This window comes from Phyllobates terribilis, unplaced genomic scaffold (genome assembly GCF_046119375.1).
Source record: "Phyllobates terribilis strain yellow unplaced genomic scaffold, ASM4611937v1 Scaffold_9__5_contigs__length_417890890, whole genome shotgun sequence".
Classification (NCBI taxonomy): Eukaryota; Metazoa; Chordata; class Amphibia; order Anura; family Dendrobatidae; genus Phyllobates; species Phyllobates terribilis.
In genome coordinates, this window is record NW_027362769.1 from 286,450,457 (window position 1) to 286,478,344 (window position 27,888).

At 46.5% G+C, this 27,888-nt stretch overlaps 1 protein-coding gene across 2 annotated transcripts in view; it reads right to left on the reverse strand.

Annotated features, from left to right (window-relative positions):
- The window catches only part of RFTN2 (raftlin family member 2), a 181,922-nt gene that overhangs the window by 17,717 nt on the left and 136,317 nt on the right, over window positions 1-27,888 (reverse strand). The gene's annotated exons all lie outside the window — the stretch shown is intronic.

The following is a 27,888-nucleotide window of genomic DNA, read 5'->3' on the forward strand; positions in this document are numbered from 1 at the left end:
CGAGAATCTAGGGACTGTGAAGGCCAGGGAAGAGGACTTGCCTTGGCATCATTTTATACTCTCGACACAGTTGCATGATAAAACCTCAAAAGGTTGGCAGTTCTTGTCAGGGCTAGTCCATCAATGATAACCATGGCTTATTCAAAGTTGTTCTACTAAATGTATTAATATGACTAATATTACGCAATACCCCTGTACAATATTGTGTTAAGGCACATCACATTTCATATACATGAGGATCATTAGCTTTATTCTTTTCGTTTTGATGATTGTATTGCAGTAATGAGGATTTAGAAGTGTAAATCCACATAAAATTATTCAAATTCTCTTTGAATAAGCATAATTATTGTTTTAGTACAAAATGTTCAAAATAATGTGAAAAAACAGCACTGTGTGCACTAAAGGAGCTTTTCCCATTCAAATAGTTGGAAACTTATTCAAAGAGTATTTAATGTGTTTTTTATGTGGATTTAGGAACAGAATGTATTTCTAAAACACTCAGTGTTGACCGTACCATTATCATTAGGCCACGGCCCCATTATCAGTATTTGGTCAGTATTTTTCTCAGGAGTGGGAGCCAAAACCAGGTGAGGAACAATCTGAGAAAAGGTATAAAAGAAACAAGTCACCAATTCTGCATTTATCACCCACTCCTGGTTTTGGCTCCTACTCCTGAGAAAAAATACTGACCGAATACTGATAGTGGGGCCGTGGACTTAAGAGTGCTGATTGGTGGAGGTAAGAGTCTTGTAAGTAAAATTTGTACCTATCATACAGTGCTGCCTCCAGGTTGGTTCAGTATGACAATGTGGCACTTGGACCAAAAAAGACTGCACATGGGTAGCGTGGTGTGGGGCGGTTGCCGTGGGTGAGGCACTCGTCTACTCCTTTTACACCCTGACGTGCTACATGAAAGTGTGGATCCTGGCTCGGTGTGTGTACTCATGCTGTGAGGGCCTTACACCCATGCAGGCCGCCTATAGCCGGTGGTGTTAGCTGGCCAGGACCATAGGTTCCGTAGTTCAATAAAAGTAGACTCCTGTTCTAAAACAGTCTTTACTCAACGGTAACTTGGTAAGGGGTATATAAAAGGGATAGCAGGTACAAAGTCTTATGGACATTTCTTTTGCAGTACAAAACATTTTCCACACAATCTCCTTTCCTCTGTAGCCTACTCCAGGGCTAGTGTGGCACACAGTTTTCTCCCTACTATCCTTCCAATGTAGGTTACTCCAGGGCTAGTGAGGCACACTCTTTTGTCCCTACGTTGCCAAAATACAGTGTGTCACCACAGTCCTGATCAGCGAGTCTCTCTACTCACTCAGCAGTTACGGGTCCAATTTCTTGCACTACTGGCGCCCAGCTACTGCTTGGGACCCCACTATTCCCACTAACTCAGTCCTGTTTAGGTCCGTTAACTTCAGCGTTTGCAAGCTCAGGGTTTTCGTGACTCGATGTCTTATACAAGGACCCTTTTCTGGAAGGCCACTCTTACTTAGTGTCTTCTCACTCAAATATGAGCTGCCGCATAATCCTCCTATACACAGCAGGAGGCCGCACGTAGCCATCTATACACAGCAGGGGGCCGCACGTAGCCATCTGTTCACAGCGGGAGACCGCACGTAGCCATCTATACACAGTGGGAGGCCGCACGTAGCCATCTATACACAGCGGGAGGCCGCACGTAGCCATCTATACACAGCGGGAGGTCGCACGTAGCCATCTATACACAGCGGGAGGCCGCACAGCGCCATTTATATGCAGAAGGAGGCCGCATGTAGCCATCTATACACAGCGAGAGGCCGCACGTAGCCATCTATACGCAGCGGGAGGCCGCACGTAGCCATCTATACACAGCGGGAGGCCGCACGTAGTCATCTTTATGCACCGGTAGGCCGCACGGTGCGATCTATACACAGCGGGAGACCACACGTAGCCATCTATACACAGCAGGGGGCCGCACGGCGTCATCTATACGCAGCGGGAGGCCGCACGTAGCCATCTATACACAGCGGGAGGCCGCACATAGCCATCTATACACAGCGGGAGGTCGCACGTAGCCATCTATACACAGCGGGAGGCCGCACGTAGCCATCTATACACAGCAGGGGGCCGGACGTAGCCATCTATACACAGTGGGAGGCCGCACGGCGCCATTTATATGCAGAAGGAGGCCGCATGTAGCCATCTATACACAGCGAGAGGCCGCACGTAGCCATCTATACACAGCGGGAGTCCGCCCGTAGCCATCTATACACAGCGGGAGGCCGCACGTAGCCATCTATGCGCAGCGGGAGGCCGCACACAGCCATCTATACACAGCGGGAGGCCGCATGTAGCCATCTATACACAGCAGGGGGCCGGACGTAGCCATCTATACACAGCGGGAGGCCGCACGGCGCCATCTATACACAGCGGGAGGCCGCACATAGCCATCTATACACAGCGGGAGGCCGCACAGCGCCATCTATACACAGCGGGAGGCCGCACGGCGCCATCTATACACAGCGGGAGGCCGCACGTAGCCATCTATACACAGCGGGAGGTCGCACATAGCCATCTATACACAGCGGGAGGCCGCACAGCGCCATTTATATGCAGAAGGAGGCCGCATGTAGCCATCTATACACAGCGAGAGGCCGCACGTAGCCATCTATACGCAGCGGGAGGCCGCACGTAGCCATCTATACACAGCGGGAGGCCGCACGTAGTCATCTTTATGCAGCGGTAGGCCGCACGGTGCGAACTATACACAGCGGGAGGCCACACGTAGCCATCTATACACAGCAGGGGGCCGCACGGCGTCATCTATACGCAGCGGGAGGCCGCACGTAGCCATCTATACACAGTGGGAGGCCGCACGTAGCCATCTATACACAGCGGGAGGCCGCACGTAGCCATCTATACACAGCGGGAGGTCGCACGTAGCCATCTATACACAGCGGGAGGCCGCACGTAGCCATCTATACACAGCAGGGGGCCGGACGTAGCCATCTATACACAGCGGGAGTCCGCCCGTAGCCATCTATACACAGCGAGAGGCCGCACGTAGCCATCTATACACAGCGGGAGTCCGCCCGTAGCCATCTATACACAGCGGGAGGCCGCACGTAGCCATCTATACGCAGCGGGAGGCCGCACGCAGCCATCTATACACAGCGGGAGGCCGCATGTAGCCATCTATACACAGCAGGGGGCCGGACATAGCCATCTATACACAGCGGGAGGCCGCACGGCGCCATCTATACACAGCGGGAGGCATCACAGCGCCCCCCAGATACAGCGGGAGAAGGCCGCACGGCGCCCCCCAGATACAGCGGGAGGAGGCTGCACAACGCCCTCCAGATACAGCGGGAGGAGGCCACACGCAGTAACGCACACACACACACAAACATATACAGACATATACATACACGCATAGACACATTTGAAACACAAAAATACATATAAACAGACATCACACAATGATATCTGCACACACAGACACACACACAAACAGACACACGTCACTCACCATCCCCCAGCTCGGCTCACGTCGTCCAGCTCCTCTCCGGTTGTAAGTAGTAGTGCGTGAAGTCACACTAGCAGACACGGCCGCGCATAGGGCCGTGTCTCCTAGCTGTGATGCGGCCGGGCCAGCACAAGCACACAGGGAAGTTAACAGGTGCTGTGCTGGCCCAGCCGAAGAAGAAGCAGTAGCCCCGCGCAGCTGCTGGGGGAGCGGTCCAGGGGGCCCCCTGTCTCTGCCTGCCGGTGTGTGCCGCATTGGCACCGCACATATTATAATGAGGGCAATCTGGCCATGGGCTCCCGGAGCCCCGGGCGGTAGCCCAGATTGCCCTCATTACAATCCGCCTATGATAGTGCCGTCTTCTATTATGTAGTGTCCTCTGTTATGTGAAGCACTGTCCATTATTACATAGTATCATCTCTTATCATCTAACAGCGGCCTGTCTTTGTTACATACAGTCCTCTCTTGTTAGATATAAACTGAAATAACTGCTGATGGAGCATGGGAAAGCTTCTTTTCTGATGGAGGAGCTGATGGACTGGTTTTCTGGTCAGATGCTGCTCCATCAGCAGTCATTTTATATCTAACAAGAGAGGATGCTATGTAATAGAGAGGGCGCTGTGAATCCAAAATGAATGAGAATACTCAATGTAAGGGACAGTGCTGTAGATGACAAGAGATGATACTATGTAATAATGGACATTGCTCCACATAATAGAGGACACTACATAATAAAAGACGGCACCATACATAGAGAGGATGACAGAGGGACAGCGTTATACATAATAAAGGAGGAAACTATGTAATTAATGGTGGCGGAATGTATAACAAGAATGTACACTCTATACTAAGGAATGGCACTATATGTAACAAGAAAGTACATTATATACTAAGGGACAGCGCTATATATCACAAAAAAAGTACATTATATACTAACGGACTGTACTATACATAATAAGGCTACATTCTTGAATTTGTGTGAAGTGTCAGTGTGCTGCCCGATTTTTTTTCTTGGACAGCACACAGACCCATTGAGCATATCTTATTCTGATCCTCAAAATCGGATCAGAACAGGACATCCTCTGAGTTTCGCAGATCTCATTCTCGGATACATGATTTTCACGAATATGTGAATGGATCTGTGAAACTCTTCCATGTACTGTCCAATAAAAAATTCCAACGGCACACAGATATTCCACACAAATGTGAGATTGTGGCCTAAGAGAAGTTGTCTTACAAATAACAGAATTACTCCAAATGAGGCGCCTTTAAGACGTCAGTGTTTCGAGTACGTTTCCACATATGCCGGAGACACATACACACGCAAACCAATTCAAACGAATGGGTCTGTGCACATGTCAGTGTGTCTCCACAGACCGTGTGTCCGCCATAGATCCTCATGCATCAGGCTTATGGCAAAGGAGTGTCCTACTGGTAAATGCTGGGTTGGCATGCATTGACATGGCTTTTTTTGTATGGTAAAGAAAGTAATTCAGTTACTATTAAACAGGGAAAATAAAATGCTCAGCTTAAAATCAGACCGGAAAACTTTCAAAAAGAATTATACAGCCACAATGTCATCAGATCTAAGGGATCTATTTAATAATGATTGAAGTTTGAAATGTGAAATCTGATGACAGGCGCAGTGTGTGGTAAACAACATAAGGCAGAAAAAGATGTCAGAATTGCATATTGTTCTTAAAATGTAGTAAAAAAGCAAAGAGCTGCATGTACCCTCATTTTGTAGCAATAAAAAGAGCTCATACCGCAAAAAAACAAGGCCTCACTCAGCTTCCTCAAAGGAAAATGAAAAAATGATGCCCTTGGAAAAATCCTATATAAGGCTATGTGCCCACGATGCAGAAATGCTCCGGATTTTTCCTGAGCGTTTCTGCGTCTCTCTGGCAGAAAAAAACGCACACGGATTTTACATGTGGATTGTACATGCGTTTTCCTGCCAGGGACATGCGGATGTGAAGCGTTCTTCTTCACTTGCATTTCTGCATGCGGGTTGACAAGCGCTTTCCAAGCGATTTTAGCATCTCTTGGAAAGTGCTTGACAACTTGGTCACACTATATAAATCCATGCAACCGGCATGGATTTATATAGTATGACCGTAAAAGAATGGTAAAAAATAAATATTATACTTACCTTCTGATGGCCCCCGGTGTCCTTATCTTATCCGATCCGTCCGGTGTCTAGCGGTGGTCTACAAGGACCTTCCATGACGTCATTTAGTCATGTGATGGGTCACGCGACCGCTGACGTTAGCGGTCACGTGATCCGTCACATGACTAAATGACGCCATGGCAGGTCCTTTTAGACCATTGCGCGCTGCCGGTGAGTCAGGACGGATCGCTATGGAGACCGGGGGCCATCGGAAGGTGAGTATAATGTATATTTTTTATTTTATTCTTTTTTTTTTTTTTTTACAGGTACTATGGTACCAAACCCGGGTACCATCCGCACATTGAACCGCATGATATCCGCATGTGCACGTGTAGTGATGCGGATATTATGCGATTCAATGCAAGTCAATGGCGGCGAAAAAGCCGCGATTCCGCAAAATAATTGGTAGCAGTGTGGATTTTTCCGCAATGATAATCCGCAGCTGAAATTTTCTCAGCATGTGCATAGCACATGAGGATTATCATTGGGGAACATGGCAGGCCTTCTACCAAGCATTTCTTAAACGTTTCTGCAGTGGAATTGCTGTTGCGGAAACGCTTAAAAAACGTATAATGGGCACACAGCCTCACTATAATATTGCCATAGCTGTAGTGAACTACAGAATCTAGTTAACGTATTATTTGTAAATACTGAACCCAAACCAAAAACTGTGAAAAATTGAGACAAGGCTGCCTATGCTTTACAAGAAATAAAAAGCTCGTGAAGCTCCAATGTCGCCTCTCTACTGCTCCCCTCTGGTGATTGTGGACAGCGCAGCCGCGGTGACGTCCTGGATACAACACATGACTTCTGCAGCCAATCACTGCAGACTTGCAGAGAGCAGCAGAATGGCGGTCTGGAGCTTCTACAGCCAGCAAGTAGTGCTTCATTTTTAATGATAAGCAGCCTTGTGTCAATTTTATTCTGGAACCGCACAACCTTTTTTTCATTTTTATTTTAGAATACATTTCAAGTGTTCATCAAACACATCAACAGATAAGCTGGATGTGGCAGTAGCAGATCTGATATCACCCGCTGGGTGCGCCTCCTGCAACCTGAAGGTTTGCTTTTTTCATTCTTATGATTCTTTTTATACAAAGTCTAACAATCCAGTCTGCCCATCAGCAATATACCATATTCTGCATTTAAGCACATGATTTATAAGCTTAGAATTAAGCCAAACGGTCTCTTGTTGCGAAGACATTTTAGTATCTGGCGTCAGACTGAAGAGACAGCTGTTTCCTGTTGAAGTTTGACAGGTGTAATAGAGACGAGCGCCAATGGCTGGTAATTCTGAATATATGCGCGGTTATAAATGACATTCTGATGGGGCATTATAAATGGATGCTTACCTATGGATGCAAATGGACAAAGACAAACACATTTTATACTCCCGGCTTTTTTTTCCTAAATATACCAGCTGTGGGATTCACACTAATGGGGTGATATTTAACACCGTGAGCAGCTGCGTCTTAATACAATATTATTCATAAATGCTCATTGCTTCAACATAAATGCACTTACTAAACAGAGTCATATGGTGCTTCACATCACTTATGAGAACACATTATATAGATACTCTGAGCTGTAAAATTATGATACCACCTTTTTCTTTGTATTATGAACACTGGACAAAAGTGTTTATTGTTTGAGAAGTTATGGAGGACTGGAAATCCTAAGAATGCATTAAAGACCATGATTTGTAATAGTTTAAAAGAACAGAAATATGAAAGCTATCCTATTGTTTAAGATGTCAATACTTAACATATTGTCCAGTCAGAACTGTAATAATAACAATTCAATAAATTTGTTTATTTCTTAAAACCCTGAATCTTATTGTCCTATGGACAAAATACCACTAATAAAACTGAACAAATTAGAAAAAAAATGATGATCTATCTACAGGTGCTTCTCACAAAATTAGAATATCATGAAAAATTTAATTTATTTCAGTTCTTCAATACAAAAAGTGAAACTCGTATATTATATAGTCATTACAGAGTGATCTATTTCAAGTGTTTATTTCTGTTAATGTTCATGATTATGGCTTACAGCCAATGAAAAGCAAAAGTCATAATCTCAGTAAATTAGAATACTTTATAACAGCTTGAAAAATGATTTTAAAATCCAAAATGTTGGCCTACTGAAATGTATGGTCAGTAAATGCACTCAATACTTGGTCGGGGCTCCTTTTGCATCAATTACTGCATCAATGCGGCATGGCATGGAGGCGAGCAGCCTGTGGCACTGCTGAGGTGTTATGGAAGCCCAGGTTGCTTTGATAGCAGCCTTCAGCTCGTCTGCATTGTTGGGTCTGGTGTCTCTCATCTTCCTCTTGACAATACCCCATATATTCTCTATGGGGTTAAGGTCCGGCGAGTTTGCCGGACAATCAAGCACAGTGATTGGTCAAGCGTCAACATTAACAGAAATAAACACTTGAAATAGATCACTGATTTTGCAATGACTCTATATAATATTTGAATTTCACTTTTTGTATTGAAGAACTGAAATAAATTAACTTTTTGAGGATATTCTAATTTTGTGTGAAGCACCTGTACAAGTGTATGTCCAAACTACTGAACAGGCCTGGGCTTAGGTTACATTGCACCTGTACAGTAGGTCCTTTTACCCTCTCCCTTCCTCTCTTCTACAGCCACTATAGGGTTTCAAAGTCATACATCAAATCATACTTATTATACACATAAAACCACACCGTTTATTTTACATGGAATTATCCCTTTTGGATCTTGAGCAGAGGTCCTACATGGAGTTTATATGAAGTACAAAGGGGGAAAAGGGTATCATCCAGCTCCAAGGAAAAAAAAATAAATTTTATTAGCAAAGCTTACTTCATTCAAAAATTGTATGAATAATTAAAAGAAATTATAAAAATTGAATATAAACCTTATGCATTTTGGACTGTAGTGAGTCCTTATTCATACGTATGCTACATAACTGTCTGACAAATATATACTTATTCTCTGCTCCGGAAATTGAGTCCTGGGGATCTGCCCTCGAGACACAACACTAATGAAAGAAGCTTACAAAAGTAATAAAATATATAAACAATAGTACAAATTATATATATATATATATATATATATATATATATATATATATATATATACACAGTGCTGGCCAAAAGTATTGGCACCCCTGCAATTCTGTCAGATAATACTCAGTTTCTTCCTGAATATGATTGCGATCACAAATTCTTTGGTATTATTATCTTCATTTAATTTGCTTGCAAGGAAAAAACACAAAAGAAAATGAAGCAAAAATCAAATCATTGATCATTTCACACAAAACTCCAAAAAAGGGCCGGACAAAAGTATTGGCACCCTCAGCCTAATACTTGGTTGCACAACCTTTGGCCAAAATAACTGCGAACAACCGCTTCCGGTAACCATCAATGAGTTTCTTACAATGCTCTGCTGGAATTGTAGACCATTCTTCTTTGGCAAACTGCTCCAGGTCCCTGATATTTGAAGGGTGCCTTCTCCAAACTGCCATTTTGAGATCTCTCCACAGGTGTTCTATGGGATTCAGGTCTGGACTCATTGCTGGCCACCTTAGAAGTCTCCAGTGCTTTCTCTAAAACCATTTTATAGTGCTTTTGGAAGTGTGTTTTGGGTCATTGTCCTGCTGGAAGACCCATGACCTCTGAGGGAGACCCAGCTTTCTCACACTGGGCCCTACATTATGCTGCAAAATTTGTTGGTAGTCTTCAGACTTCATAATGCCATGCACACGGTCAAGCAGTCCAGTGCCAGAGGCAGCAAAGCAACCCCAAAACATCAGGGAACCTCCGCCATGTTTGACTGTAGGGACCGTGTTCTTTTCTTTGAATGCCTCTTTTTTTTTTCCTGTACACTCTATGTTGATGCTTTTTCCCAAAAAGCTCTACTTTTGTCTCATCTGACCAGAGAACATTCTTCCAAAACGTTTTAGGCTTTCTCAGGTAAGTTTTGGCAAACTCCAGCCTGGCTTTTTTATGTCTCGGGGTAAGAAGTGGGGTCTTCCTGGGGGTATCCTACCATGCAGTCCCTTTCCATTCAGACACCGACGGATAGTACGGGTCGACACTGTTGTACCCTCGGACTGCAGGGCAGCTTGAACTTGTTTGGATGTTAGTCGAGGTTCTTTATCCACCATCCGCACAATCTTGCGTTGAAATCTCTCGTCAATTTTTCTTTTCCGTCCACATCTAGGGAGGTTAGCCACAGTGCCATGGGCTTTAAATTTCTTGATGACACTGCGCACGGAAGACACAGGAACATTCAGGTCTTTGGAGATGGACTTGTAGCCTTGAGATTGCTCATGCTTCCTCACAATTTGGTTTCTCAAGTCCTCAGACAGTTCTTTGGTCTTCTTTCTTTCCTCCATGCTCAATGTGGTACACACAAGGACACAGGACAGAGGTTGAGTCAACTTTAATCCATGTTAACTGGCTGCAAGTGTGATTTAGTTATTGCCAACACCTGTTAGGTGCCACAGGTAAGTTACAGGTGCTGTTAATTACATGAATTAGAGAAGCATCACATGATTTTTCAAACAGTGACAATACTTTTGTCCACCCCCTTTTTTAGGTTTGGTGTGGAATTATATCCAATTTGGCTTTAGGACAATTCTTTTTGTGTTTTTTCATTGAAGACAAATTAAATGAAGAGCATAATACCAAAGAATTTGTGATTGCAATAATTTTCAGGAAGAAACTGAGTATTATCTGACAGAATTGCAGGGGTGCCAATACTTTTGGCCAGCACTGTATATATATATACACACACACACACAACGGAAACAACGAATACTGGAAGCCTGTGCTAGCATTTCTTCTGTGATGTTGCTATCAGTGTGTCAAGAGTGGGAGAAGAGGGTTGCAGTGACAATCCAACACAATGGGCAGCACTTTGAACACATTTTATAAGTGGTCATAAACTTGTACAAAACTCATGAAAGAATAAAGTTACATTAAAACCAAGCACACCATTGTTTTTCTTATGAAATTCTCAACAAGTTTGATGTGTCACATGACCCTCTTCCCATTGAAAATAATAAAGTTGGATCCAAAATGGTCAACTTCAAAATGGCCGCCATGGTCACCACCCATCTGGAAAAGTTTTCCCCCTCCCACATACTAATGTGCCACAAACAGGAAGTTGATATCACCAACCATTCCCATTTAATTTAGGTGTATCCATATAAATGGCCCACCCTGTATAGTCAGATATCTGTGTGTGTATATATATGTGTGTATATACACAACTCAAAAAAATAAAGGGAACACTGAAATAACACATCCTAGATCTGAATGAATGAAATATTCTCATTGAATACTTTGTTCTGTACAAAGTTGAATGTGCTGACAACAAAATCACACAAAAATCATCAATGGAAATCAAATTTATTAACCAATGGAGGCCTGGATTTGAAGTCACCCCCAAAATTAAAGTGGAAAAACACACTACAGGCTGATCCAACTTTGATGTAATGTCCTTGTGGCGCCCCTGAAGGTTCGATCGCCACAGGGGTGCTGCATCTCTTTAATGGGGTGTGGTATCTCCCCTTCGAGGTAAGGATGGTGCAGCTGTCAGGACCCCACCTCTGCATCCAACACTACACCTCTCCCACCTGAGGGGGGCTTATAGGCACCAGGGTGCTGTCCCAGCCAGGCAGGATAAGTGGAGATGGGGGAACCAAAAGTTAGGGGGAATCTAGTAGTGGGTCAGGGTGGAGGACGCACATTTAGGTTACACCACAAAATTCATATTTAAAGAACAGCCATCTTGGGCTTATGGTCTTTGATTGTGATCTTCATCGCTGAACGTGGCTTTCTGTGTGAACCTGCAGTTGATGGGGACACGGTCCTCGTACTCTGGCCTTGAGTCGAGGAGCGGGCTAGAGTTAACGGCTGTCTCTACCCGGTTAAGGTCCTTACCCAAGAAGGCCTGGAGGGGAGCAGAGGAGTAAAGCTCCGCAGGCAAAAGGATCCCAGGGGGATGCAGACGAAGCGGCATACGCCACCTGTCCTCACTATTCTGGCCTAGTCAGAGGGATTCCTGCTGCAAAAGGGGTACCGGCCCCCGATATCTGACTCTGTCACTTCAAGTCTTAGTCGGAGAAGCCCGGAGGCTCAGTGGATCCCACCGGGTAACGGACGGAGTGGAGTCGCCACCCGTACCCCTGTTCTGTGCATAGTCCAGAGGGAGACCCGGCCTTAGTACACGCACCACATACGGACAGGAGAGGACCTAGTGGGAAAGTCTAGGAACACTCTGGTGCGGGGTCCTGACCAAAGCACCTGAACTACCCGGAGGTTGTCGGACCCCCGGTCCTGGTGGCCACAGCGCACCATGAGGAGCAGGGAGAAGCCTTGCAGCTGTGCATTCTACCATGAGTAAAGCTTGGAAGACTACCCCTAAGGCCTCCGGTTTCTTATTGCAACGTGGCACCACACGACACTGCACCACATCTCCCACTACAATTCCCATCCTCCTGTTCTCTCTGCCCTGAGGCCCTTCTCCGCCTGTGGGGAGTAGTACCATCTTCTGTTGCCACTACATCCCGCCTCAGAGGACTGAATGCAACGCTGGTGCAGGATCACCAGAAACCACAGGTGGCGTAGTCAATACAACTACTCGATTAACACCAAACTCCGAAAGCCCATTAAATCTTTTAATTGTGACAGCCCTGGGCACGGAACGGGTCCAGGCCACGACTGCAACCCCCAACATCTGACACGGCTCCGAGTACCCCCATCTCCCAGGGTGGGCTGTGAGCGTCACACATCCTTAAAACAAGTCAAAATGAGGCTCAGTATTGTGTGTGGCCTCCACGTGCCTGGATGACCTACCTACAATGCCTGGGCATGCTCCCGATGAGGTTGCGGATGGTCTCCTGTGGGATCTCCTCCCAGACATGGACTAAAGCAGCCGCCAACTCCTGGACAATCTGTGGAGCAACGTGAAGTTGGTGGATGGAGCGAGGCATGATGTCCCAGATGTGCTCAATCGGATTCAGGTGTGGGGAATGGGCGGGCCAGTCCATAGCTTCAATGCCTTCATCTTGCAGGAACTGCTGACACACTCCAGCCACATGAGGTCTGGCATTGTCCTGCATTAGGAGGAACCCAGGGCCAACCGCACCAGAATATGGTCTCACAAGGGGTCTGAGGATCTCATCTCAGTACCTAATGGAAGTCAGGCTACCTCTGGTGAGCACATGGAGGGATGTGAGGCCCTCCAAAGAAATGCCACCCGACACCATTACTGACCCACTGCCAAACCGGTCATGCTGAAGGATGTTGCAGGCAGCAGATCGCTCTCCACGAAGTCTCCAGACTCTATCACGTCTGTCACATGTGCTCAGTGTGAACCTGTTTTCATCTGTGAAGAGCACAGGGTGCCAGTGGCAAGTTTGCCAATCCTGGTGTTCTGTGGCAAATGCCAAACATCCTGCACGGTGTTGGGCTGTGAGACGTGGACGTCGGGCCCTCATACCACCCTCATGGAGTCGGTTTCTAACCATTTGTGCAGACACATGCACATTTGTGGCATTTTGGAGGTCATTTTGAGGGGTCCTGGCAGTGCTCCTCCTGTTCCTCCTTGCACAAAGACGGAGGTAGCGGTCCTGCAGCTGGGTTGTTGCCCTCCAGGTCTCCTGGTGTACTTGTCTGTCTCCTGGTAGCGCATCCAGCCTCTGGACAATACGCTGACAGACACAGCAAACCTTCTTGCCACAGCTCGCATTAAAGTACCATCTTGGATGAGATGCACTAACCTGAGCAATTTCTGTGGGTTGTAAAGTCCGTCTCATGCTACCACGAGTGTGAAAGCACAACCAAAATTCAAAAGTGACCAAAACATCGGCCAGAAAGCATTGGTACTGAAATGTGGTCTGTGGTCCCCACCTGCAGAACCACTCCTTTATTGAGTGTGTCTTGATAATTGCCAATAATTTCCATCTATTATTGTCCATTCCATTTGCACAACAGCATGTGAAATTGATTGTCAATCAGTGTTGCTTCTTAAATGGACAGTTTGATTTCACAGAAGATTGATTTACTTGGAGTTATATTCTGTTGTTAAATGTTAACTACTTTACAGAAAATAGCAAAAAATGAACATTGAGCTGTTCTAAAAAATAGCAGTGTCTGCATTTGTCTTTACAAACTCACAATATGTACATATATATATATACACAGTACAGACCAAAAGTTTGGACACACCTTCTCATTTAAAGATTTTTCTGTATTTTCATGACTATGAAAATTGTACATGCACACTGAAGGCATCAAAACTATGAATTAACACATGTGGAATTATATACTTAACAAAAAAGTGTGAAACAACTGAAAATATGTCTTATATTCTAGGTTCTTCAAAGTAGCCACCTTTTGCTTTGATGACTGCTTTGCACACTCTTGGCATTCTCTTGATGAGCTTCAAGAGGTAGTCACCGGAAATGGTCTTCCAACAATCTTGAAGGAGTTCCCAGAGATGCTTAGCATTTGTTGGCCCTTTTGCCTTCACTCTGCGGTCCAGCTCACCCCAAACCATCTCGATTGGGTTCAGGTCTGGTGACTGTGGAGGCCAGGTCATCTGGCGTAGTACCCCATCACTCTCCTTCTTGGTCAAATAGCCCTTACACAGCCTGGAGGTGTGTTTGGGGTCATTGTCCCATTGAAAAATAAATGATGGTCCAACTAAACGCAAACCGGATGGAATAGCATGCCGCTGCAAGATGCTGTGGTAGCCATGCTGGTTCAGTATGCCTTCAATTTTGAATAAATCCCCAACAGTGTCACCAGCAAAGCACCCCCGCACCATAACACCTCCTCCTCCATGCTTCACGGTGGGAACCAGGCATGTAGAGTCCATCCGTTCACCTTTTCTGCGTCGCACAAAGACACGGTGGTTGGAACCAAAGATCTCAAATTTGGACTCATCAGACCAAAGCACAGATTTCCACTGGTCTAATGTCCATTCCTTGTGTTCTTTAGCCCAAACTTGTCTCTTCTGCTTGTTGCCTGTCCTTAGCAGTGGTTTCCTAGCAGCTATTTTACCATGAAGGCCTGCTGCACAAAGTCTCCTCTTCACAGTTGTTGAAGAGATGTGTCTGCTGCTAGAACTGTGTGTAGCATTGACCTGGTCTCTAATCTGAGCTGCTGTTAAGCTGCGATTTCTGAGGCTGGGGACTCGGATAAACTTATCCTCAGAAGCAGAGGTTACTCTTGGTCTTCCTTTCCTGGGGCGGTCCTCATGTGAGCCAGTTTCTTTGTAGCGCTTGATGGTTTTTGCAACTGCACTTGGGGACACTTTCAAAGTTTGCCCAATTTTTCAGACTGACTGACCTTCATTTCTTAAAGTAATGATGGGCACTTGTTTTTCTTTACTTAGCTGCTTTTTTCTTGCCATAATACAAATTCTAGCAGTCTATTCAGTAGGACTATCAGCTGTGTATCCACCTGACTTCTGCACAACACAACTGATGGTCCCAACCCCATTTATAAGGCAATAAATCCCACTTATTAAATCTGACAGGGCACACCTGTGAAGTGAAAACCATTTCCGGTGACTACCTCTTGAAGCTCATCAAGAGAATGCCAAGAGTGTGCAAAGCAGTCATCAAAGCAAAAGGTGGCTACTTTGAAGAACCTAGAATATAAGACATATTTTCAGTTGTTTCACACTTTTTTGTTAAGTATATAATTCCACATGTGTTAATTCATAGTTTTGATGCCTTCAGTGTGAATGTACAATTTTCAAAGTCATGAAAATACAGAAAAATCTTTAAATGAGAAGGTGTGTCCAAACTTTTGGTCTGTACTGTATATATATTGCAGGGCGGCGGTGTTCACACCGTGCAGTAACTGAGGCAGTGACCCAAGCAAGTCCAACATAAGCAGCTTTTATTCAGCTAAACTCACAGGTAAACAGAAAGTCCTCCGCTTCGCAGCCAGGTTAACACAACCATAACAATGGTTGCCGGAGGCAATGGCCGCGCCGGGCCGCTCAGAGCCTGACAGGTGCAGAGTCTTCCCAGGCGTGGGTTCAGCTACTCACAGGCCCGCTGAGCTTTCCTGCTATGCTCCTAGCAGGTCCCAACACTGAACCACACTAATCCTTAATGCAGGGTTTTTAAAGGACCAATGTGGCACCCCTGCGGGGGATTACCACAGGATCCATAAGTGCAGGGAGAGATGTACACTTAGGCACACACAACACCTTCCACCCCAGGTCTGAGGGGAGGAGTCAGTTTCCAGGGAGACAGCAAAGTGGCAGTTAGTCTTGTGAGGGATGAAGGAGGAGAGACATAGAGAGCTGTTGGCTGAGGACCAGTTAAGCCCTGAACTAGGAAACAGGTCTGCGTTGTGAAGCGCCCTAGAGAGAGGGACGGAGGCTAGAAGGAGAAAGAAAGAGATAAAACTATTATCCCTTTAGCTCACCCGGACACCGGAGTCCGAGATTGCAATTAAATTCAGGAATAGCATAGAAAACCCGGATGGATCAGGAGGATCTACTCCCCCTGAAGAAGAAGGGGAGACAGTTGCCAAACTTGACCAAGTATAGGACCAGGGGCCCAGAAAGAGAATTGGTAGCCCCAAGGAAAGGTCCTCATTGTCAGTTGTGGAGAAGGACCCCAAAGAAAGTGAAGGTGGCAGGCTCAGCTTAAGGCAGGACTGATCCCAAACAATGCACACATTGTTAGAGGAGGCCTCACAAATCTCCAGAGTGAATATCTCTACCTGCACCGAAAACCTGGTTACCCTCCTGAACTGTACCTGTTACCGGACATCAGTAAAAGAAAGGTACTGAAACAAAGACTTAATGTGTGTGTGTGCCTACTTTGACATTACTGCCTATAGCGTTCGTACAAGCTGTATGCCAATCACCTCAGCAACCATACACAGCGCTGGTAACCGATTTTACTAGTTACCACAGGAGGCGTCAGGACACAATTCTCCCATCATCCTGACCCCCATCCCTTTACTGACGGTCCAGGGCACGGAACCGGGAACCGACCAATCGTGATCCCCACAGAAGTAACCCATCCATCCCGGTATCCGAGTACCCCTACCCCTGTCAACCGACTCAGTTTGGCGTCACGAACAGGATACCGGGCCCGATAGAACCGGGTACTGTGTGCTTAAATTGGACTTTATTGGAAGTTTGTGTACTGTAAAACGGGCCGTCATTACTGCGTCATAGAGAAATTAAACTGCGTCACAGAGCGGAGAGAGTCGCAGGGGCGCGGCTAAAGGAGCGCGAGGATAGCCTCGCCGTTTTTTTTTGTTTTTTTTTAGAGTCATCGGTTACTGAAGGAGTTAATTGTAGCGGCTGGCAACGGTTAACTAGGGGGGCACCATCATGAGTGAAACAGATGATGTCCGAGACCTTGAGGGAGGGGATGCCCAAGACGCAGCAGCAGCCGGTTCCTCAGCTGGTGAAGGAGCCGCAGCATCTGGAGCGATGGCCCCGATAATGCCAATTGCCTTGCCGTATGTACCGGGGGCCAAATGGTTACCGACGTATGAAGGTAAACCCGGTACCTTAGCAGCTTTCAAACGTAAAATGTGTGCGGTGCTGGACATGTATGCTATGACAGGAAAGCAGCGAGCCTCCGTTGTGCAGGGACAATTAATAGGTGCAGCGGAGCTAGAAGCTGAGACTTGGAGCGATGCTGATGGAGACTCTATAGAAAATGTGTTTGATAAGCTCAAAGCTGCTTTTGAAAAACGCACACAGTCTGAACTAAGGATGCTATTCTACCAATACAAGCAGAGACCGCAAGATACCATCAGAGACTTTGCCCTACGTTTACAAGCGGCACTCCGGTCCATAAAACAGGTAGATCCAGCAAGTGTGCAAGACGAAGATAAATTGCTTGCAGAACAGTTTATGAATGGCTTGAGGTCAGACTTTCACCGTCAGCAGGTGCACATGTGGGTCCTAGATCATCCAGATGTGGATTTTAATACCTTAAAGGACCGTGCTATAACTGTACCACGAGACCCATTACCTGCAAAACCTGCAATCCCATCCTGGCAGGTTAATACCTCTCACATGAACTTAGAGCCTATCCCTAAAGACTCTGTAAAAGCGGTAGGACAAGCTGTCTCACCCGAATCTGCTGATGACCTATGTAATCAGGTGTTACAACTAACCAAAAACATGGACTACGTGCTAAAACTCTTGCAAGCCAGACCGGAGGCACAACCACCAAGCAAAATCCAGTTAGCTGAATCCCCTGAGGATGTTCCGTGGATGAGGAGAAAGCTCATGTCGCCCGTGCAGGGGACCAACGCACTATTCCGACGCAGAGCCATGTCGCCCGTGGAGGGGATCAACAAGTCGCCCGTTCAGGGGACCAACGCACCATTCTGACGCAGAGCCACCGACCACACGGATTCTTCAGGACAACCTGTTTGCCTTTGTTGCAACAAACCGGGCCACTTTGCAAGAGGATGTCGTTTAAACCCGAGATTCCTGGATCCGCGGGCCAACCCCCAGGAATAAAACGGCAGGGCCCATATGACTGGCATAGTGGGTATGTGGGAGGCTGTCCGTACCTCAACATTACGCTAGAAGGAATCCCCACATCGGCCCTATTGGACACTGGGTCACAAGTCACCACCATCCCACATATCCTTTACAAGCAATTTTGGTCTGATGCTAATCTTAGCCCCCCAGACTCTAGTCTTGTCATTTTAGCAACTAATGGTCAACCACTGAATCAGGTGGGGTTTAGAGAAGTGACAATAAAGCTGGGGAGGGTGGAGTTGAGAGGCCAAGGGTTATGTGTGGTAGAAGATGACCCCAATATCAAATGTCCTTACATGGTGCTTGGTAGTAATGTGATTAAAAACTGCCTTGAAGAAGTGATGTTTTTACTACAACAGATTACAGAGACTGCTGGCATTGGGCAGAGGAGAGTCCTTCAAAGAGAAATCCGTGCCTTAATTCACAAGCAACAGGTAAATCTGTCTGGGGGGGGAGATTGGCAGTGCGCGGGTAACAGACCCATTTCCCATTGTATTACCACCAAACAGTGAAATGTTGATATGGTGTCGAGTAGCTATGGGTATCAGAAGAAAGGAATACCAGGCAATTGTAGAACCGGTATATTCAGAGCATAGACCTACACTGCTGACAGCTAGAGGGGTGGTGGATGTACACAGGGGAAGAGTACCAATCCGTGTGTTGAATTGCGGGGAGGAAGAAGTGAAACTACCCCGGTATGCTACTGTAGCAAAGCTGTACACTGTCAGTAATAACAACATACAGACATTAGAGCCCTTGCCCCCGTCAAGTCAGGCGGAGGACAACAACCCGAAGGGACAGCTGGAAGAGTGGTGTCAGCAGTTGCACATAGGGACTGATGCCACTCCCGACCACCAGAAGCAAGGAGTTTACTGGGTAGTACAAAAGTTTAGCCAAGTATTCAGTAAGCATCCATTAGATTTTGGGAGGATAAAAGGGGTACGCCATCACATACCCACAGGAGATCATCCCCCGATTAAAGTGAGACATAGACGCATCCCACCAAACCACTACCAGTGTGCTAAAGAGATGCTGCAGGACATGAAGGAGGCCGGGGTTATAAGAGATAGCTGTAGTCCCTGGGTGGCCCCCTTAGTCTTAGTCAGAAAAAAGGATGGCACTATGAGGATGTGTGTGGATTACAGGGAGGTCAATAAGATCACTCACAAAGATGCTTACCCGTTACCCCGGATAGAGGAGTCTCTTGCTGCATTAAAAACTGCTAAGTATTTCTCCACATTAGATCTCACTAGTGGGTATTGGCAGGTCTCCGTTGCAGAAGAAGACCGGGAGAAAACAGCATTCACAACACCAATGGGCCTATGCGAATTCAATAGCATGCCATTTGGGTTATGCAATGCACCGGGGACGTTTCAGAGACTCATGGAGTGCTGCCTGGGACACCGGAATTTTGAGACGGTACTTTTATACCTGGATGACGTCATAGTGTATTCCAAAACCTATGAAGAACATCTGGAACACCTGGTGGAGGTATTTACAGCTCTAACAAAGTATGGAATGAAGCTCAAACCATCTAAATGTTACCTGCTGAAGCCAAAAGTCCAATACCTAGGGCATGTGGTCAGCGCGGATGGCGTAGCACCAGATCCGGAAAAAGTGACAGCTATCCAGGACTGGCAGAGGCCGACCACCGTCAGAGAGGTACGTCAGTTCTTAGGTTTGGTTGGGTATTACAGAAGATTTATTAAGGGCTACACGAAGATGGCAGCGCCCCTACAAGATCTTCTGGTAGGCCAAGCTAAGAAGAGAAGGTCTTCAGAGCCGCCGTTGGAATGGGGAAAGAAACAAGAAGACTCCTTCCAACAAATGAAACAGGCCCTGACCGGTGAGGAAATCTTGGCGTACCCAGATTATAACCTACCATTTGTCCTTTACACGGATGCAAGTAATGTAGGCCTGGGAGCAGTACTGTCCCAAATACAAGAAGGCAAGGAAAGAGTAATTGCCTATGCCAGTAGAAGACTTTGACCTACCGAGAGGAACCCGGAAAATTACAGTTCCTTTAAGTTGGAGTTCCTGGCCTTGGTCTGGGCAGTCACGGAGAGGTTCCAGCATTACTTAGCAGCCTCAAAATTTATCATCTTTACGGACAATAATCCGCTAACACCCTTGGATACTGCAAAGCTTGGTGCATTGGAGCAGCGCTGGATGGCCCGGCTATCGAACTACGACTTTATCATCAAGCACCGAACAGGCCGTGGAAATGCAAATGCTGATGCCCTCTCCAGAAACCCTCAAGTACATTTGCAAGGGCTTGAAGAAGAAACAGATGACTTGGAGGAAATAGAACTTCCAGCTTTCCATAAAAGTAGAAAATGGAAAATGACAGAAACCCATATCTACCAGAACCGTCAGGATGTTGCACTAAACCCGCTGCCTCATTATGGATGGAAAGAGACCCAAGATAGTGATCCGGCAGTGAGCCTAGTGAAGAGGCTGGTAACCCAACCGGATTCCAAAATTGAGAAGAATGCTTCCCCAGAGGCCCAATACCTGTGGAAAGAAAGAAGCAGGTTATTTATCTATAAAAACCAATTGTGCAGACGGTATATCAATCCAAGGACACATGAAATGGTATGGCAAGTTGTGGTTCCAAAGAGAGACGTCCAAATGGTATTGGAAGCGTACCATAATGGAGCAGGACACTTTGGATGGAGAAAACTGGAAATACTGTTACGTGAGAGGTTTTATTGGATTGGCATGAGGTCTTCCATAGAAAAATGGTGTAAAAATTGTGGCCCATGCTCATTAAGAAGAGGAGATTGTAACAACCAGAAAGCACCACTCCAGCCTATCATAACCAAACAGCCCCTGGAACTAGTAGCCTTGGATCATGTCAAACTCAGGCTATACTTATGCTCTTACCATGGTGGACCACTATTCCAGATTCCTAGTGGTAGCTCCTGTGAAGGATTTGACAGCTCAGACAGCAGCAAGAACCTTTCAAGCTTATTTCTGCAGGCCACATGGATATCCAGAACAGGTATTGACAGATCAGGGTCCTGCCTTTGAAGCGGAAATATTTCAAGAGTTCTGTAGCTTGTATGGATGCAAGAAAATTCGTACCACGCCTTACCATCCCCAAACTAACGGAATGTGCGAAAAAATGAATCACGTGGTAATAGAATTGCTGAAGACTCTGCCCTTGGAAGACAGAAACAGATGGCCAGAGAAATTACCAGATCTTATTGACATCTATAACAACATCCCAGTAAGTTCAACTAATTGTACCCCGACATACTTGATGAGAGCGAGACTAGGAAAATTGCCAGTGGACTTTGAAATGGGCATTGTAGTTCCTGAGGAAGACCCCTCAAGTGCAGATTGGGACACTAGAAGAACAGAACAATACAAGAAAATACAGGAGTGTGTTGAGAAAAGTCTAGCAAAATCCAGAGAAAGACAAGAAACCAATTTCAATAAAAACGCACAAGGATTCCCGTTAACCCCCGGAGAATTGGTTTTGAAAAGGAAAAAGAGACTTCATAAGCTAGATAATCAATGGGAAGAAGAACCATACACTGCATTACCATCGAATTTTGACAACCAGAAAACCTGTCTAATCAGCAAGGATAGCGGAAAAACAACAGCAACAGTGTCCCGAGACCACTTAAAGAAGTGTCCTCAACCCTTACAACAAAAAGAATATATCCCTTGTCCCATACCAGAAGAAGAGACGCCAAGGACAATTAAGACAATCTTAGGAGAGTTACCCGCAGATTGGCCCCAAATAGAAGGAGCATATTTAATTCCCATGTTGACATTCCCACAACCAGTAGAAGGATCAAGAGCAGAAGAACCACCTGCTGCAGTCGAGCTAGGGAATCCTGCAATCTGAGTACCTGCCATTCCCACTAGGGGAGTGGGAAGACACTCCGGCATACCTGTGCTACGTAGACCAACACATGAGTCAGTAAGTAGTGTTCGCTCCACACCAGGCTTACGCACCAGTGGGATACCAGTTTTACGGAGGTCATCACGTATTAATTTTGGACACCCACCACTCAGATACAGGGAGTAAACCATAACAAAAGGGAAATGTAAATAGGTTCAAAAATGTAAATATGTAGTTAAAGTCAGTATATAGAATGGTGACGAGTAGACCAAAACAGGTTACGCCAGGTACACAATATAAAAAAAAGGGGTGAGTAGAGTTGGCGTAAGAAGCTGTCTAGTGAGAGCAAAATCTTGACCAATAGGTGACCCCAGGGCCAAAGGGCCTGCAGTGCTTATGACCGGGAGAGGCCCCTGCAGTACCTAGGACATTTGCGCCGAGGCACACGTAGTAAATGCTTTGTTGTGTATTGTGAATTATTAAGTCTATTTGAATCTTTAAGCCTAAAGAGACTTTACCTGTTTGGACGTCTGAAACTTTTTGAAAATTTTTTAAGAATGGACCGAAGCCTTAGGACTGGTGGTGGCAAAAACACTTTCCGATTAACAGCTTGCAGCAGATCGACTAGCATTGTATGGACTGGTTATCCATCTTTCCCATTATCCCTGGTTTTTGTAAATTTTATTTTTGAGACTCTGTTCAAATTACAAATATAAATGTTAATGTTATGTTATCTTTGTTAAAAAAAAAAAAATGTTTCAGTACCGGAGGACTGAAGTTAACTAGGGGGGAATGTGGCACCCCTGCGGGGGATTACCACAGGATCCATAGGTGCAGGGAGAGATGTACACTTAGGCACACACAACACCTTCCACCCCAGGTCTGAGGGGAGGAGTCAGTTTCCAGGGAGACAGCAAAGTGGCAGTTGGTCTTGAGAGGGGTGAAGGAGGAGAGAGACAGAGAGCTGTTGGCTGAGGACCAGTTAAGCCCTGAACTAGGAAACAGGTCTGTGTTGTGAAGCGCCCTAGAGAGAGGGACGGAGGCTAGAAGGAGAAAGAGAGAGATAAAACTATTATCCCTTTAGCTCACCCGGACACCGAAGTCCGAGATTGCTATTAAATTCAGGAATAGCATAGAAAACCCTGACAGATCAGGAGGATCTATTCCCCCTGAAGAAGAAGGGGAGACATTTGCCAAACTTGACCAAGTATAGGACCAGGGGCCCAGAAAGAGAATTGGTAGCCCCAAGGAAAGGTCCTCATTGTCAGTTGTGGAGAAAGACCCCAAAGAAAGTGAAGGTGGCAGGCTCAGCTTAAGGCAGGACTGATCCCAAACAACGCACACATTGTTAGAGGAGGCCTAACAAATCTCCAGAGTGAATATCTCTACCTGCACCGAAAACCTGGTTACCCTCCTGAACTGTACCTGTTACCGGACATCAGTAAAAGAAAGGTACTGAAACAAAGACTTAATGTGTGTGTGTGCCTACTTTGACATTACTGCCTATCAGGGTCGGACTGGGGTGCCTAGGGCCCACCAGGGGAACTGACTCTAGGGGCCCACACTACAGCCCACCTAAACGGTTTTATTACTTGTTATGTTTTTCTATAATGTACTATAATTACATGTTTGGCCGCGCTGTGGAGCACCAAGCGGCAGGACTTTCTTCGAACAGTCATTCCGTACTGCCAGAGTCCCTTTAATGGTAACTTGTCACCTTGAAAAATGCTATTTATCTGCAGATATAGGGGTAATCTGCAGGTAAATAGGGTGTAAAGCCTGGTTAGACGGCTTATTGGAAAAGCATTGGCTACACGGAGAAAATTACATTTTATTCTCCCTGCCGCCACTCGCTTCCTGTCATAGGGTCGGTGAGGGTGCTGCAATAACGTCCGGCACCTTGATTGTGACATCTTCCATGGAGGCCAACCTCAGGCTGAGCTTCATTGAATGACTAACATGGCAGCAGCACCTGGCAACTAGTGCTGAGCGAACGTGGTTGGATAAGGTGTGATCCCAGCATGCTCGGGTGTTATACAAGTATCTTGTAGTGCTCTGCTACTATGCTCGAGTCCTCGGGGTAGCATGTTTTACGGAGGTAGACAGACGCAACACATACAGGAATTGCCGGTTTCTTAGGTAATCCCTGCATGTGTTGCTTCTGTCTATCACCGCAAAACATGCTACCCCGAGGACTCGAGCATATTAGCAGAGCACTACAAGATACTCGGATAACACCCGAGCAAGCTGGGATCACACCTTATCCGACCACGCTCGCTCAGCACTAGTTGCCAGGTGCAGCTACCATGTTAGTCATTCAATGAAGCTCAGCCTGAGGTTGGGCTCCATGGAAGTGTCACAATCAAGATGCCGGAAGTTATTGCAGCACGTTCACTTTGTAGTTCGCGGTGACTGTAATGTCTCTTATCCGACCACGCTCACTCAGCACTACTGGCAACCGAACAGCAACCTGCAACTGCGTCACAGGGGGCTGCATGCACCGGCCATTTTGCTATCTAAATGCCGCTGTCAGTGATTAAAAAGGGCACTTAAATACTCAAAACAGCAGCAATCAAGGCAAGCTCTGATCACTGCTGTTACAGGCAGACGCCGGCTATGTAACACAGCCGACATCTGCCCGGTATGGAGCAGGCTCAGCTCCTGAACCCGCTTCATACAAGCACATCCCAATGGTGACAGTTATGACAAGGTTAGCAAATTTCACTTGTCTGTTCCTAAATGTGGAAAGACAAATGGAATTCCCTAACACATGTGAAAGAGACCTAATAGATGTAGTAAAGGTGCCTCAAGCATATGAATGTTATTACACACCACAATGCACAGTTACATACACGCATCTTACAAAAATACATATTATTCCAGATACGCACAAACACGCAGACGTGCACAAACACGCAGACGCGCACAAACACACGAGTACATGAATACATCATCTGAACCACCATCATTTGTAATGTCAGGTCAGCCCCATATATCTTTGTATCGCATAAACCTACAACTCCCAGTATGTAATTAACAATAGAGATACTGGGAGTTATCAGTCATCATCAGACTGCGGACCATACAGGAACCACAGTACTGGCGAGACACAGGCAGGATCACAAATGAACATTTACATCCAGGTATCTTACCTGAGACGTCTTCTCTGATTAGAGTCGTTCTCCTTCTTTTCATCTCCATCTTGTCCAGACCCCTTGAGGACTTTTCTCATCCACAGCTCGTCTCTGCAGACTTCCATCTTCTCCGGTCTTCTGCAGCACATCCCCACACGATGCCCTTAAAGATAGCAGTGTCATTATAATGCTCCTGAAAAAAAAAATCTACACTGAGCCCCTGAATAAACCTAACTCTTACAATGCTCCCTGCACAAAACATGACATACACTCTACCCCTCTTATGGTACCTGCTCTCCACACTGTCCTCTCCTTACCATACTGGGCCCCCTCTTCACACTGTCCTCTCACACTGTGTCCCCCCTATACTGCCCAGTCTCTATACTGTGCCCCTTCATCACACTCCCCCTCCTCAGCATACTGTTCCCCCCTTTCTGTGCCCTCACACTGTTTCCCCCATACTGCCGCATCTCCATACCTTCCCCCACACTACCTAGTCTCTGTGCTGTGTCACCTCACACTTTTCTCCCTTCATACTGTCTCCTCACACTATTCCCCCACTCTCCGTACTGTTTCCTCATACATCCCCCTTCTGTTCCCGCACCCATTCCCACACCTCCCCTAGTTATTTCACACATCTCCCCATTCTGTCTCCTAAAATTTCTCTCCCATCTCTCCGCAAATATAATATAATAAATCTTCGGAAGAGCACACAGACATGCAGAAGCGTGCTTACACACACACATACTAAGGGCTCTTTCACACGTCAGTACATGCGATGACAGTTTCCACAAGTACCAGAGACATTGGTACACGCAGACCCATTCAAATGAATGTTTTTACCAGCTGCACCTCCTGCAAAACGTCCCACACACTGATGACAGCACTCTTCCCAAGCACCGGGTGCTGAACGCTGCTCTCATCATAGATCCCTGCCGGCGCTGCAATCAGCAACAGCAGGGTCAATGATGAGAGTAGTAGTCTACTCCCGCCGTGTCCAACTGTAAAAATAGGAATAAAATATAAAAATCCTTATACTCACCTCTCCTAAGTGTCACCCGCTGTAATCCGTGCGAGCGCTCACGCCGAGGAGAATGACTCATGCAGCGAGCGGGCCCCGGAGCTGCGCTCAACAAGGGGTGCCCTGTCACTGAGCACAGCTCTGGGGCCCGCTCGCTGCAGGAGTTGTTCTCCTCGGCGTGAGTGCTCGCACGGATTACAGCGGGTGACACTTAGGAGAGGTGAGTATAAGGATTTTTTTATTTTATTCCTATTTTTACAGTTGGACACGGCGGGAGTAGACTACTACTCTCATCATTGACCCTGCTGCTGCTGATCGCAGCAGGCAGGGATCTATGATGAGGGCAGCACCCAGCTCTTGGGAACAGCGCTAACTGTACATTGATTCCCAAGCGCTGGTACGTGTCACACGGATGACACACAGGTGGACACGGATATCTCCAGTCCCGTAAATATCAGGACATGTGAAAGAGCCCTAATATACACACGCAGATACACATACTCACAGAAATGGGGACACGTACACACGCAGGCAAGCACTCACAGAAATGCACACACAGTCATGCACAGACACACTCAACCAATCACATACAAAAATGCAGACACGCAGGGAAACATGCACACACGTGTGAAGACACATATACACATGTAGACATGCAGGCACTCAAATACACACACACACACACACGCATGCAGGCATATACACACACACTGTACACACACAGCCATATACACAAACTATACACACATGCATATACACACAGGCAGGCATATACACACACACACGCAAGCATATATACACACGCATCGCAGGTATATACACACACACACACACACACACTGTACACACACAGGCATTTTCACACACACTGTACACACACACGCAGGCATATACACACATGAACTGCAGGCATATACACGCACCAGCAGGCATATACAAAGTAACACACACACAGGCATATGACTCACCCATAAAAACGTTATTGAATATTTGGCACGGTGCTCTTGATATGAAATTGAAGCAGTGAGAGCTGTAGACCTGCAGCCTTGTTTCCAATTCCAGGCCTGGTTGGAGAGTTGAACTGTAGAGTGCTGCAGGTCACCGTCCACATATCCAGCCCCGGAACCGGTATAAAAAAAACCAGAGTCAGAGCAGGAGAGAAGGGGGCGGTGCCACCACCCGGGAGCCAGTATTACTACAGGGGAGCAGGCCAGGGCAGATATGGAGCCGGGATAGGACGTATCAGAAGCCCGGGAGCAGGGAGAGCAGAGCGAGACATCAGCTTCGGTGGCGCCGGCGTCTCAGAGGCCGGCCCTGGAGCAGAGAGAGAGCACTGCAGAGCGCGGCCGCGGCGTATCAGAGGCCAGAAGAGAGCGGCGTCAGCGTCAGTGTCACCTGACACCACAGTCTGCCAGCCAGCGGGAAAGCAGAGCGCGGTGCGTGTCACCGCCCAGAAAGAATCCGTCCTCTCAGTGTCAGAGACTCACGTGGTAAGTATGCTGCATGCACGTCACTGCAGGCCCGCTGTCACCAATGAATGTGCCGTGCGCGCGACACTACATTTGATTCAGCCGCGCTTTTAAAGGGCCCCCGCCACCAATTTTCTCACTCTCATATCGGGGCCCACCGGGAAATTTCCCGATTTCCCGCC